The following is a 15,342-nucleotide window of genomic DNA, read 5'->3' on the forward strand; positions in this document are numbered from 1 at the left end:
TATCCCCAGTCCAGAAAATACCTTCCCACAGCCACTTCTTCTTGAACACTGTTAGACTTTCCAAAGCCACCACTTCCACCCTTTCACACAGCTCAGTATTTCCGCTTTCCAACTCCATTACATGTCCACTATAAAGCGCCCTTGACTGGCCAGTTTTAAGTTTTGTATAAATGAGCAGGCTCAGTGTGGTGGCACAAAAGATGCCAGCTGAGGTTGATTCTCCTGAATGTACAGTTTAAGTGTGGTGCTGTAGCAGCAGTCATGGCCTATTTCCACTCACAAACCTTCCATAATCTTCCTTTTTTAAGTTCCTTGTTCACTTAATTACATCTGTAAGCCTCTCTTTACCTTGTCCCTCTGCTAATCTAATTCACTGTAACCTCTTTGAAATGAGGTGGTTGGGTGCATCATTGAAATTCATGAGTGAACTTTTAATCTCATTTGGTTGTCAAAATGGGAGGGCAGAGGTGCCAGCATGGAAATTCTCAAGTCCTGGTAAAACATTATTGCAGCTCATTGCTCAGTTGTAGAGAATTGTAGAGAATTCAGGGTATTTTATGAGGTGGCCCTAAGGTATAGCAGCCCCTTCTGCCCCAGGACTGTGCCCCCACTAAGCAGAGAGACTGTGATCCCAGTACAGACTGGGTCTTTCCACGGGCTTTATTGTACCCCCTGTTGGTTACAGTCATTAATTCCTGAGTAACATCTCAGATTAACATCTGGCAGGAACATCTTTAGCCCATGATTTCTTGGGGAATACATTTCAACCCAAAGCAAACTTGTTCCCCCTTTCAGACAGCTGCAAGACTGTTGGAATGCCCTGTGGGATGAAGAAGGGGTTGGAATTGTTGGACACAGGTTTATTCTGGGTGTGCAGCTCTGTGGTGCTTTCTCTCACACTGTGCTGGCGGCTGCTGTTGGAGCCACCTTCTCACTCAGACACGTGAGACAGAGCCTGGAGGGGGGTGCTGCAGAAGGGTGAAGTGTTCATTCTACTACAAATGGAGGAAATCACCAGGGACCTTGCTTCTGGAGGCTGATCTGCCCAATGCTGTATTTTAGAGTTGCTGTGTCCAGCTGTGAACGAGCACCATGATGCTGAGGAATCTACATCCTGGCAACTCAGCAAGTGCCACATTAACAGCACTTTCTGCTCAGAGCTCCCCATCACCTCCACAATTAAAAACTGAGATCAGTACCATCTAAAACAAGGCTTTTCAGGCAGTCTTTTCTGAAGAGAGGAATGCGTGTCTTTTGGAACTGTTCCATATATATGCACTAGAAGCAGGCAATGCGTTACTGAAGTGCATGCATGTTTGTGCACATACACGTACGCACTGTAAAGAGATTTTTGTTTTGAAACTGCAGTAAGGCACATTTGCCAGCACATAAATTAAAGGCAATATTAGACAGGAGAGCCAGAACAGAGACCTGCAGGGAAACATCGCTCTCTCATTTGAGTAACAAAGAGAGTCTGCAGATTCCTGAAAGCAGCTTTCTCGCTCCTCTAACACAAAATTTTCTCTCTTTAAAGGCAATCCACAAGGATTTGCTGGAAAAAAATACGAGGGAAGCATTTCTCCTGCAGCAATGCTACTGGAACCTAATAACCTTAACCGACCTTAGGTGTCTCCATGCTCCAGCTCTGTATCTGCTCTAACTCATTCTGCAAGAGCTACTTAACCTAATTACACAGAAGACACCTCAAGACTGGCGTGCGAGGAAGCGGGGGAGGGTGGGCAGCGAGCGGTTTTGCCATGTGTCCTCAGGCACGATTCGTACAGGACGAAAAGCACTCTCTCTCGCTTTAAAGAAGGATAATCTCCAGCTATGCGAGCAGGGGAAAGCCGCGTTCCCGGCAGGATGCTCTCCCGCATCATCGCCCAGGGCGCTGCCGTGTCCTACCCTGGGACAAACCCCGGGCCACCTGCGGCTCTGCCTCTGCCAGCGCTGCGCTGCCCCTGCTCCTCCTGCTCCTCCTCCTCCTTCCCGCAGGCAAGCCGTGAGGACGAGCAGAGGATCGCCCCGAATTTCCTACGCGGAGATCTTGGCAGTGGGACGGCTGAGCTGGAGGCAGTGTGACAGCTGTGGAAAACAGTAAATGATTAAGAGAAGAGTGAGCAGTTTTGTCTTTAATTCTCGCAACAGAAAAATGGGAAAGCATCTGTGAAACCAGCCTGGCAAAGCTTTCTTTCCTGTTTTTTCTTGATTTGCCTATGGGACACGGTGAGAGCTGGAGATAGGATGAAATAAAGAATTTCAGTAGTGCTTCAGGAAACTTTTACTCCATAAGAAAAGAAAAAATATACATAAAAAGAAGCGAATCCCTTCTGAAGTCTTATATATTCTGGCAACTTTCCGTCATTGAAAAGAAAGTTCTTCAAATGACGACTTAAGAAAAAGGAATAATTCTCCACAATAGATTTTTTTACGCCTTTTTCTGAAATGTTTCTTTTAGTCATTCAGGGGAAAAGATAATAAATAGAGGAGCAGTAAGAGTCAGTATGATAATAGCACTATTCCAGACGTTTCTGAAAGCAGATCATCGGTAAATGGTACAAAAATGATCACTGAGGTCTAAGCCAGGCTGATGGGTTGTATTCTGACCAGACATGTACGTGTAATTTGCATTCCTGCCTTTTGCAGGAGGATACTGGTGAACTGCTTCAGCCATTGCTGCCTGCAGTTTTGAGCATTACAGGAAAGCAGAAGAATGTTTATTCTGTTCGAAGATGAACGAAGTGTAAGGAGAGCTGCAAATAGTTTTTCGTGGTGACACACAGAGCAAATCATCAGCAGAAATCCTGCCTCTTTGCCAGGCAGAGAAGAGCTGTGCAGTGCTCAGTGGGAATAGCAGTGCTGCTCTCCCACCCTTTTGTCGTGCCACCTCAGGTCCATAGCTCGGCAGAGAAGGCAGGCTGGCCCTTTCTCTGCTCTCTGGTGTCACAGTCTCCAGAGAGCCATGGGCACAGAGTAAGGACATGACAGCTCTCCAGGTTTGGGCACATTCTCACTCGTAGCCGAACCGAGCCTCCCAAGTATTCCGTTGTGAAATGGACATTTTTCAGTAGGCTGTTTTCAGAGCATCTCTGGTTTTTGGCTGAAGTGCTGGATGCCATCTCTCATGCATCATCCTCCTGCCCCAGGCACTCCTGCCTGGGGAGTCCCACATGTGATAAACCCCTTCCTGCTGGAACCTGGAAGACACTGCAGTGTGCTGCACTGACAAAAAACTTCAGCTTCGCTAAGCCTTCACTAAACTGTGACACATTTGCATTTCAACGAAAGACTTGCAGCTAGCTGTAACCCCAAACAGAGGTGTCACTTTCAGGCCCAGTACAGTACAAATTACAGGAACAGCAAGCAGCATGTCTGGTTGCTATATAGCAGAGTGGAAAGGACAGCAAGAGTGTAGTCGTTGATAATATGAGTCCTGACCACACCACACAGGGCTGAACAGGGACACTTGAGCGCATTCCTAAAAAAATACAAAGCAATGCATATAGGAAGCTTTATAGTAATTCCCCTGGGATAGTGCCTCTTCCACAACATCTGCCTGTCAGATCTAGCTCATCCACCACCTCTGGATGATGTGTGTAAACCACCAAATATGCAGAATGGGATTTTTTCAGCAAGCAGTAAGCAATGGGTTTGTGTAGGGCGACTTTCATTCTAACTTCACTCTTCTGAATTGATTTGATCTGCAAAAACCTACAGGCATGAAAGCAGGTCTGGGAAAACCCCCAGGTCTTGGCACAGCATTTTTGTCCCTGCTGTCAGCAGGCCCAAGGAGTCAAGGACATCTCTGCAGGGTGGGAGGTCAAGAAGAGATGTGGACTCTGAAATTACATATAACTAGAAGAAAGAATCAAATAAAGGGGGAAAACCTATCTCCTCCTTAGTTTGGCAGTTTAAATGGTACAGAATCACTGCAGCCACAAAAGGGAAATAGCACCAATCATGTCAGATTTCCTAATGGTAAGTGTATTCCACCATCTGCAATCCTCCTCTTTCAGAGGACAGCAACTGGGGAGATCCATTCGCACACCCAAATTTCAAACCCTGACTTCTGCAGGTGTGGCAGTGCCCCGCACTGAGCAGCCCTCTCAGTCCTCCCGGCGCTTTTCCTGTGAGGATTTTTACCGAAATCATATCAGTCATGGGCCGTATCCAAAGCAGCCCGGGCGGGGTTCCCGAGCGGAGCTGGACCTCGTTCCCCAAAGCGGGAATTGGGGAATTCTGCGGCTGGCCGCGAGCAGGGCACTGCCCAGCGCCGCTCCCGCTCTGCCCTCTGGCGGCCGCCGCGGCACCTGCAGAGCTGCGCGCTCACAGCGGCCGGGAGCGCGCACGGCTCAGCGCGGGGGACGAGCTTCGGACCGGGCAGTGAGTGCAGAGCTGCCTGAATAACTAGGGTTTGTTGGGCTTCTTTGTTTGGGTTTTGGTTTTTTTTTCTGTTGTGTTTGGGTTTTGTTGTTTTGGGTTTTTTTAACGCTGTGTAACTTGAAAGTATAGTTTGAGCTTTTTCTCGTTTGGTTGAGGAAGTCCCATCTTGCCTGGAAATGCCCCAAATGATTCTGTTACACACACTTGAACAAGTTCACGTTTGCCCAAAAACTTTCACAGAGTCACAGAATTTTTAGTGTTGGAAGGGATGTCTGGAAATAATCCAGTCCACCCCCAGAGCAGGTCACAGAGGAACTTGTCTAGGTGAGTTTGGAATGTCTCCAGACAGGGAGACTCAATGACCTCCCTGAGCAGCCCGTTCCAGTGTTCTGCCACTCTCAGCACAAAGAAGTTCTTCCTCATGTTGAGGTGACACTTCTCGTGTTTTAGTTTATGGCCATTGTTCCTTGTCCTGTCACTGGCACCACTCTCCTCACCTGCCTTTGAGATATTTACATTGTTATTGAGATTCCCTCTCAGATCTTCCCTTCTTTGGATTAAACAGGCCCAGCTCCTGCAGTCTGTCCTCATAAGAGATGCTCCAGACTCCAAATCTTCTTTATGGTCTCTGCTCGACTCTCTCCAGGAGCTCTTGTCCTGAGGAGCTCAGAACTGGCCACAGCACTCCAGCTGTGACCTCACTAGGGCTGAGTGGAGGGGCAGAATCACCTCCCTTGACCTGCTGGCTTTCACCTTTCAGAGAGCAGCAAATAAATAAAGTGTTGGTTGAGCAGGCAGAGTTTCCTAGGGAGGTTTCTTAAGGTTCTTCTCTAGGAAGAGGAAGTAAGGTCTGCCTGGTCATCATGATGCCTCTTTAACTGCATTCAGTATTATATTTGGGGTGAAATACCACCATAGGAGACTACAGGTTAACTACCCCCTAAAAATATAGTAGTAGTAATATTAAAATATTGAAATACTTTAAAAATAGAGAGGTATAAGACTTAAGGATAAGAGGAGTATGCTTGAAATTTCCCAAGAAACTTCGCTGCTTCAGAAACATTGCACAGGAAAGAGAGAAGACCTCTGTGGGGCGAAGTGCACTTGTCCTTCCTAAAGGAGAAGAGCTTTTTCCATGATCCAGAGAAACACATAGTAAATGTTGTTAAAATATCCTGAGCTGTGCACTCAACAGTATCCACATGCCAGGCTGGTCTAGAGGTTGTTGATATTCATACATACGATTCCATCTGACTAGATGAGTTGTCTCCTAAGTTGGTGGAGCAGACCAACTTTGTTGCACTGAAACACACACATGCATAGTAGACTGATTAGACACAGCTGAAATTTCAATAATGTGTTTAATGGACTTCAGTGTAGGTTTCTGTGAGAGCTTCCAGAGAACATCAAGCAATTCAATTGATGACACTTTCTTAACATTATTAGCTAACATTTTCTGCTTATAAAAACTGCAAGGTAAAATGTTTGAGATGCTATTTCAATTTTGGAATCAAGCAAGAAGGATAAGGATTTTTGTGACACTGTTACAAAATAGTGGAAAAGTGAAGTGCAGTAACTTCTTTTTCTACAAATATAAAGTAGGGTCATTTTTCACTGGAAAGCATAAATTTCTTCTAAATAAATAGATGTAAATAACAACAATGGACACCAGACACCGACCAAAGTCTCTCTGTCACTCCCCCCTGCAACTGGACAGGGAAGAGCAAATATAACACAGAGTTCATGGATTGAGATAAGGACAGAGAGAGATCACTCACCAAATCAATCTGAGCAAAACAACTCAGCTTGGGGATATTAATTGAATTTATTACTAACAAAATCAGAGTAGGGTAATAAGAAGTGAAATAAATCTTAAAAACACTTTCTTCCACACCTCCCTCCTTCCCAGCTCTACCTCCTACCCCCAGCAGCACAGGGAGAAATGGAGGTTGTGGTCAGTCCATCACATGTTCCTGCTGCTGCTCATGGAGAAGAGTCCTTCCCCTGCTGTGAGGTCCCTCCCAGGGGAGACAGTTCTCCATGAACTTCTCCAACGTGATTACATCCCAAGGGCAACAGTTCTCCCCAGAGTGCTGCTGCATGGGTCACTCTTCCATGGGGTGCAAACCTTCAGGCACAGCCTGCTCCAGCTTGGGTCCCCCACAGGGTCACAGGTCCTACCAGGAAACCTGCTCCAGATGCCTGCTTCACATGCCTGCAGGTCCCTGCCAGGACCCTGTTCCAGCGTCACAGCCTCCTCCAGGCATCCACCTGCCCTGGCCTGGCTCTCCTCCAGGGGCTGAGGTGGATCTCTGCATCCCCCGTGGATCCCCATGGGCTGGGGGTGGATCTCTGCATCCCCCGTGGATCCTCATAGGCTGTGGATGGATCTCTGCATCTCCCATGAATCCCATGGTCTGTGGGTGGATCTCTGCATCCCCTGTGGATCTCCATGGGCTGCAGGAGCACTGCAGCCTCACCATGGGCTGCACCACAGCCTGCAGGGGAATCCCAGCTCCAGTGCCTGGAGCACCTCCTGCCTCTCCTTCTGCACTGGCCTTGGGGTCTGTTGTTCCTCTCACATGTTCTCACTCTGCTCCTCCCTGGTCACAATTACTTGTGTGCAATAACTTTTCTTTCTTTCTCTCAAGTCTGTTATCACAGAGGGGTCAGCACCATGTCTAACTGGCCAGTGGCACATCTGTCTCAGAGCCATCAGGGATTGGCTCTGCTGGACATGCAGGAAGCTTCTGGCAGCTTCTGACAGAAACCACCCCTGTAGCCCCACCACTACCAAAACCTGTCCATGCAAACCCACTAGAAACATAAATACAGAAATGGCTGGGGTGCTTTGGACCAAAGCTCTTGCTTACTTGTGGAATCATCCTCTGACTTTTCTGAACCACTTGAAATTCTGGCAGGTCTGTTCCAGGCCAAACAACCATAGAATCTTTTAGTAAATAAACAAACAAATGCCCCTGCCTGGTGTCAGATTCAGGGTTGCAGGAATACAGCCTTGGCTTTCTAGCATGTTGGATCATGCTTGGCTGTGAAAAGGAAACTGAGCAGGGAGTGTGTCTATTATATACAGTTTCCTTTGATTCCTTGAGCTTGAATAAAGGAATTATTATTTTTCTTCCGAAGGAGGAATAAAAACCGGGTAAGAGGCAAGTGGAGGTGCTTCCTGGATAATCAAGCCTTCCTTTTGTCCTTTCCAGCAGCATTTTATTTGCAAATGCCCATTCTGCACAAGCTGTAAAAGGCCTAGCCTTCTAACAATGCCATGTCCTCATTGAGGCTGACCTGGAGCAGACCTCTATTTACCAAACATAAAGATGCTAATTATTTTGTGTATAGGCCTTAACATGATTACAGGGAGCATGGACACTGGTTGTTGTTATAGCAATCTGAATTAAATTATGCTCATGCCAGCATAATTAGGATTCCCCCCACTGGTTTATTGGGCTGGTTTTTAACGTGCAATGGTAAAAACAATGACAATTTCACTTTTGCACCAACTAAAGCATGCAGACAGAGAGATTAAGAAAAGCAATGAGGTATCTTAATCAAACCCTGGCAAGGGAGGTGGTCAGGGTTTTGTGCAAAGCCCAGACATGGCTTTCCTTCATCTCTGAGCATTTCAATAAAATCTCATTTAAAAAAAAAAAAAAGAAAAGAAAAAAAAAAAGAAAAAGAAAATTTGAGTTATGAAAACTAAAACCTTGGGCCAGTCCTTCCCTGTTAAATTCCTTGTTTTCCACCCTGCCTTTGCAAGATGGGAACAATGGCAGCATTCAAGCCCTGCAGCACAGTGAGGTAATGCAGTCACAGGCTGGGCATGGTGCATGGAGCATGCCAGGGCTGCCCAGGCTCCATCGAGGTGGGGACAGCTGACGGGGCTGGTGACCTTTTGGGAAGCAAGGAGGAGAGGTGAACACAGCAGTAAGCCAGGCTGGTGCCCTTGGCCAGCTCTGGTCCCTGCCATGGGCAGAGGGGCCCAGGACCTTCACCTGGGGCAGGACATCCAAGGAAGCCCGGCAAGAGCCCGAGCCCCTGCCCACATCCCTTCCCACACCCTGCCCACGTCTTGCAGCTGCCAACAGGACAGGTTGCTGCTGCTGTCACCATCATCTGCTGCTGTCACCATCTCTGCGGCCACAACTCCCTCTGCCTGCATCCTGGAAATGGAAATCACCCTGCACTGGCTGCAGCTGTGCCACACAGCTTTGGGAACAAATGAAGGTGGAAGAGCATCTCCTGCTGCTCCTCCTTTCTGCAGTTCTGGGGGCCACTTTGTCAAAGACCCCAGGGGGCCAGGCCATTGGTGCTGATGCAGTCAGGAGGGAAAAGGTGTTCGTTTCTCACAGGAGCTACAACTCCAGCATGAGTAACTTGGACATGCAGTTTGGCTTCTGAAAGAGATGTTAGTCCATCAGAATGTGAGTCTTGTGGTGGCAGCAGAGATGCAAGTGATGCATTTGAAGGCTGTGTGGTCATTTCTATAGCAGAAAATCACTGTGTCACATACTTGGTGGGATTCTCCACTTCCAGAAACATAAATGCACCAAAGTGTAGGCAAAGATATCGTAGCCTATGGTATGACACACATATTTTGTATTACACAAGTTCTTAAGGAATTTATCAATTTTTGAAACCAGGGATTGTAGTTCATTCAGATTTGCTTTCATTTCCAGCACTTTGCATAATCTGATTTCCTGAATATATTGTGAAGTCAGAAACAAGTAATAAGGCCAAGCTAATATACAGACAAGTGTAACACATCTACTAGATACTTTCCAGGAATCCACTTGGAAAGTTTCTGAATATATGACCCTGTTAGACAGGGCTTATGTTGACTCGGATCCTAGTGAGCCATGAATGTGAGAGAGACCATGAGGGAACCAGTTCACAGGGGAATTCCCATGCAGCAGAGCTCACTGATCTAAATGGTCTGACACTGTCTCTGAAACTGTGAAAGACTGTGATAACAGCAGAGCATCAAATACCAGCTTCCTTGGTTCTCACTACATTCCCCCCCCCCCCCCCATGAACAGTCAAATGAATAAGGAAATATTACCTTAAAGGCTGGTACTTTGAAGCATATATTTATATCATACAATTTTCATATAATCAACAGCATGCCATAAGATACAAGTACTGTGGGAGAAAAACTTTGCTGTCAATAAGTAATTCTTTCTGGGGGGATTTAGTAGGCTTAATCAAGTCTTACCAAAACTGGCCACCTGATGGCTCATGTTAGATTTTGCTCCTACTTCAGAGCACTGCTGGGACAATGCCAGTGGGGAAATGCTCAAGGGCCTTATTCAAATCCTGTATGGCTTCAGTGTTCAGTGAAAAGCAAGAGCTGGGGAAGACTTTTGCTAGAAATAGGATCACCACTCGATACATTCATGTTGTCAGTAAACATCCTCATCTGTTCAGCTCTATTATTTTCTCCAAGGTGACCTTGGTGCTACAGATTGCATTCATTGCAGGCTGGAGTGTCAGACCAGCTCACAAGGGGCTGCCCCACTTATGTGGAAAGCCCACATGCCCTACCAGGGTCTCAGCAGCAACACCAAAAATTATTTTACCCTTCCAGAGATAACACTAATTCTGGTATCTCCCATCACCCTGTGTGAGTAGCTTTATTCCCCTAGCAGCCCAAGGGAAGTTTCTCACTGACCCAAGCAGGCCCAAGATCCAGACTGCCAGGGCTTTGCCTCCTCTGGATGATGAGTTCTATCCAGCTCCAGGAAACAGGACCTTTTGGCCCCTGGCTCCTGTACTTGAAGGAGCCAGTCCAGAGGTGCTTCTCAGCCTCTCACCTAGGAGCAGGGAGGAAGAAGGGTGATGGAGGTGGAGGAATGCACGTTGTGGGACTAGCTTTACACTGGCAACAAAGCTACAATTACCCCGTTCTAAGGCAACAACCTCAGATTATGGCCAGTGTCAGCCCTGTACTCCAGCAGCAGGACCCAGTCCATGAAAGCTGATGATGCAGCTTAAAGATCATAGCAATTAGAGGGGAGACAATAACTAATCCTGCAAATAAATTTTGGTAGATTTTTTTCCCATGTGGCACCTGAAACAGAAGTGCCTTTCTTCCCTCCCTCCCAGCAGCACTATTTCTTCCATACAACTGTATTCAAGGCAAAGCACCTGGGACATGGATTCACCTGCAATGGGTGTCTCACCACAGCAAGGCAGGGAGATCTTGCTGTCAGCAGTTATAGAGACTGCATTTTATCTAGATTCAATCTATGGCTCTTAATAGAGATCTTCGTTACATGAGACTGAGTAGTGTTCCTATGAAAGCACTGCCTTTTGGAACAAGTTTCAGTGCGCTTATTATAAGAGCACTCATCAAATGGAGGGGTAGAGGGTGCTGGGCGGGGACAAGCTATTTTAGAAATTGAAAATGAACTCATATTTAGCATAGAGCAGCCTTATAGGCACCTTCACACTTAAAAACAAAAAGAAATAGAAGTAGAGACCTAAGCTTTGATAAAAAACAAATGCATATCTTTATGTGATGTTCTCTGTGCCCCTTAAAGACAACTCAGCATAAACCCACCATGTGAACTTAGGAAACAGCTTTTATAAACTAAGCTGACTCTTTAGGTCAGTGCAAGTAGTTTACTGAAGTGATGTGACACAGAAATATTGACCGGGCACACATAATAGTCTGGCTTTATTTTCACATCAACAGGACACTTCGACTGAAGCAAAGGAACAAAACCAGTTCATGATTTCTGCGAAGGTCTCCTGAAAATAGTGCGATCTGAATGCCATAAGAGTAAGTATCGCTGTTTATTTTGCACTGACTTGACTTTCACTGTTCCTTCCTGAAATAGGAACTCTAACTCTTGTGCCGGCATGCAGAGGCTGTACCAGGGAGGCAGCGAGACTGGGAACTGAAATGGGAGATACTCTCTCAGCTGTGAATTCCTCTCCCCACTAGATGGCCCCTATCCCTACCCATGAGCCAGGGAAAGGAAGGTTTTTTTCCCCGCATGTGATGCTCAGAGCCACAGAGCGATCCCACGCCGGCAGGCAGGCTCTGCAGGCTGGCAAACCTCCTGCCCTACCCCGGCACACAAACCTCGTCCTCTGTATCCAGGTAGCTCTGGAGGGATGGCTCCCGAGCCCTACTGTACATTCCATTTCACACACAACTCCCCACTGGAGAACCAGTGCCAAACCTGATGGTGTTTTTCCAGCAAACTGTATTTGGAAACTCGCATCCTGAATTTAAAGGCGACTCCCCTGTTTTTACTGCACACAGATATTTCACCCACACGTCGATATTTCTCGAGCCATTACACAGAGACATTTAACCAGTGTTAAGCAGGTCTAACAATGGCAACAGAAAGTAGGGTACATCCCCTTTTACATCTATATACACACACTTTTCCATACCTAACTCCCTCCATGCATTGAAGAGGAAAAAACTACCTCCTCCCAAAAAATCTCCAGCTACATTTTTCTCAGAACGTAAAAATAACATATGTAAGTTCCTCTTTGTGCCCCAAACAGGCCAGAGGAAAAAAAAAAAAAAAAGAAGCTGATTGTAAACATATTTACTTACAGTTACAGAGCAGGAAGGACTGGCACATTTCAGTATGTATAATCTGTTCAGAAGTGAGGACCTTTGATATAAAAAATGGGAACAAACTAGCCTGGCAGCAAAATCAACATTTGTTTAAGCTCAAGGAATTCAGATCCAGGTAAATAAGAACATCCCCACCCCAAATCCAGGTACTAGATGCTAAGAAAGGAATCATATGCACAGTGAGGGAAAAACTCTTCTGTTACAGATTTTATGACATGGCCATCTCATTGCATTACATCTGCACCACTTTCAACTATATGTCAAAATCATATAGCCTAAGGATCACATGTCCTTATGGCAAAGGCATAAAATATACATACACTTTATTAAAGTTGCATTAGCTTTGTTCATTCTGCAACACAAAGCCTTGGAGGCATTGTTGCCTTGAAGAACAAAACACCAGTTTTGGTAGTTAGGAGCATAAATACTAATCCCTCCTCTGATATTCACCTAGCTTGAAACTTCAGCTGTGTCACTTGTGCTGTAATTTCCTTCCTTGTGAAGTATGGAGGAAATAGTGTTGTGTTTGCCTTGCAGGGCTATCTTGGAACAGTTAAATTTGAACTCAGCTTTAAATGCATAGGGTACTGCTACTTAATAGCTCAATGTTTTCAAAACCTACTTCTTTTTTGAGAGTTCAGAGGTTCCTTTATTCGTTTGGTTTTTGGTCACCCTTGTGACAGGCTGTGAAGATGTTCCCAGAGGAAAGAAGGAGGGGACACTGAATGGCAGAGTGCAGGGCATGCTGCCTTTCAGAGGGACACTGCAGCTGCCCATGTAGAACAGCCTGGTGATGCATCCAGCCCAGCACATACCTCCCACAGTGGCCCCCTGCCATGTGCTCTGGAGGAAAGAGCAGACATTCCCCCACATTTCAGCCTGTCATTTGGTCAATATTATACTACAGAACAAGCTCTGCATTCCCGACTGCCTCTGTCACTCATGTGGAGGAAGAGGATTATTGAGCCCTGGAATGACCAGAATATAAATGGTACAAGCAAATATCAGTCTTTCTCCTCTCTGTACTATCCAGATTTGTACATTAGCACAGACCAAGCCTGCTTCTGAAACTTCCCAGAAGTCCTAACCAAAAGTACCAAAATCCTCGTGCAAAGATTGCACTATCAATGTAATGTGCTCCTGTCTCCCCTTGGTGCTCTGGAAAGCTGCTTGCCCCTCTTGTTGGGATGGTTAATATGCCATTGTCTTGCCTTCCTCAACCATCCTGTCAGACCCAGCACTACTGTACTCATGACCCCCAAGGAAGAAGTGCAGCCATCTCCAGATACCACAAGTCCAGAGCGTTTTACCCTGACCATTGTTATAGAATCCAGTATCTCAAGATACTGGAGACATGAACATCTCAGGTCCGTTCAAGACAGGCAGCCATAGAGTGGCCATAGCTAGTCTGTGGAACACCTTGAAACTCTTGGGTCTTAGGAATAAATATCAGTACTAATTTGATAAACAACAAAAATACAGTGTATAATACATAAGCAGTCTGCTGCTGACCAGAGCTCAGGGAGCCTGAACAGCAGGTAAAACCTCATCAGAGCTGATACAGAGCTACAGCCTTTCTCCCTTTCCAACATATGTGAGAGAGATCTCTTTTTTTCAATAATTAGAAGTGAGGCCTTAAAATATAAAGCACTCAGTGCAATACAGCTGCAGTACTGATGTCAGATGTGCACCCAGAGCATGGAGGAAGAAAGCAAGAGCACATTGCACATGAATAATAACCAGTCTCTGTGAAATCATATGACCAGTCAGTTGGTGGATTAATAATTTTAGCAGCTGTTCCAACCAAACCGTCTCTCCTGAGGAAAAGCACAAAAGAAAAGCTTCCCTCCCCACCATCCCAAGAGAGAGAGACCCTCTGCAACAGAGTCCTTAGTATCAAATAATGCATTGAACTAGAACTGCAATGTTGAATTTTTTGATGTCTCCTACACAGCAAGCAATCCTTTGAGCCACCAAAGTTTGGTCACTTAAGAAGTCCATATACAGATGTATTCATCAGGATGAATGACTGACACAACTGATTTCCACTTTCCCATCATGCTAGTCTGTTGAAATTTAATAGAATCATACATTAAGAATGGAGCTGCATATAAAAAAATTGAGGAAAAATAAATTTCATTTTTTATTTTTCTTTCTAAGATAACCAGAAGATTTAAATCTGGTCTCAAACACTGATATTCCTTTAAGATGAGATTTTGAAATTCATTCTGGTCCTCTGATTATAGAAAAAGACCAGCTTCAAACTTTAGTATTTCTATCACAAAAGGTCATCACTCTAATGTTTTATCATTCTATTTCATTTTCCATCCATGGGACATTAGGACATGAAACTTCTGACTTGGAGAAAGTAGGGTCAGTTGGAGTCACTTGTTCAGTTTTTTAAGCTTTAGAGTAGACACCTCTCAAAGGGGAGCAAGTGCTGAGTAGACATTGATGCTGCTAGTCTCTGTGATCTAACAGGTCAGCTGCAGTCCATCAAGAAAGCCTTGAGGCCTCTACAAAAAGGATCCAGATTTTGGATGAATCTCAGCACACAGATACAGGAAGTTCCACAGTAAATAAGCATTTGGCAGGTATGTTAATGTTTCATATTGTGTTTCTTCTTAGTAACACTGCTTAATGTGGTGGGATCCAGAGCCTGAAATTTATTTAGCTGTCTAATGAAGAGTAGCATCATTGAAAGAAAAATGTCTTGAAGCACCGTGGAATATGTTTTAGGTGTCACATTTCCACAGAAATTTCAACTTGCTGAATATCAGATTACTAAAACGTCTTTCTCTCTGAAAAGCACACCATGACCTTTTCCAAGCCTTCTTTGAAGAAGAGTTTCCATGTTCAGAAGCAAGAATCTCCAGGAGTTTGTGAGAAAGTTTGCTATTGCTGGTAACTTTCCAGGACAGGTACTCAGGGCAATGGTGGGCAGTTATGGGTCTGCACTTGGGCATAAGTGTTTAAGTCTCTCCTGTAGTTAAGTCTCTTCCTAAGCAAACCTGTGGTGTGCCAATCAGAGCTCATGAAATGTCTCTGCAGTCCTGAGGAAGAGCATAGTGATTTTGAAGGTAGTTTAGGTCAATTGTCCTGAAATTCTACACCCAAAAGGACATACAGATAATCTATATCTTTAAAGCCCTCATAGAATTAAATTTAAAATCATCAACTATGAGACTAATGCTTTGATCTCAAAGAAGAGAACGTATTTCTTCTGAACAGGAGCTGTAGGCAAGCCTCAAACCGTCTTTTTCCAAAGAAGTGGGTTATTAATCAAAGTTTTGCTTCCCTTTCCTCAAGTGTCCACCTAGCAAAACTGTATTTCCAGGACAGAG

Source organism: Sturnus vulgaris, chromosome 2 (assembly GCF_052056855.1).
Source record: "Sturnus vulgaris isolate bStuVul1 chromosome 2, bStuVul1.hap1, whole genome shotgun sequence".
Lineage (NCBI taxonomy): Eukaryota > Metazoa > Chordata > Aves > Passeriformes > Sturnidae > Sturnus > Sturnus vulgaris.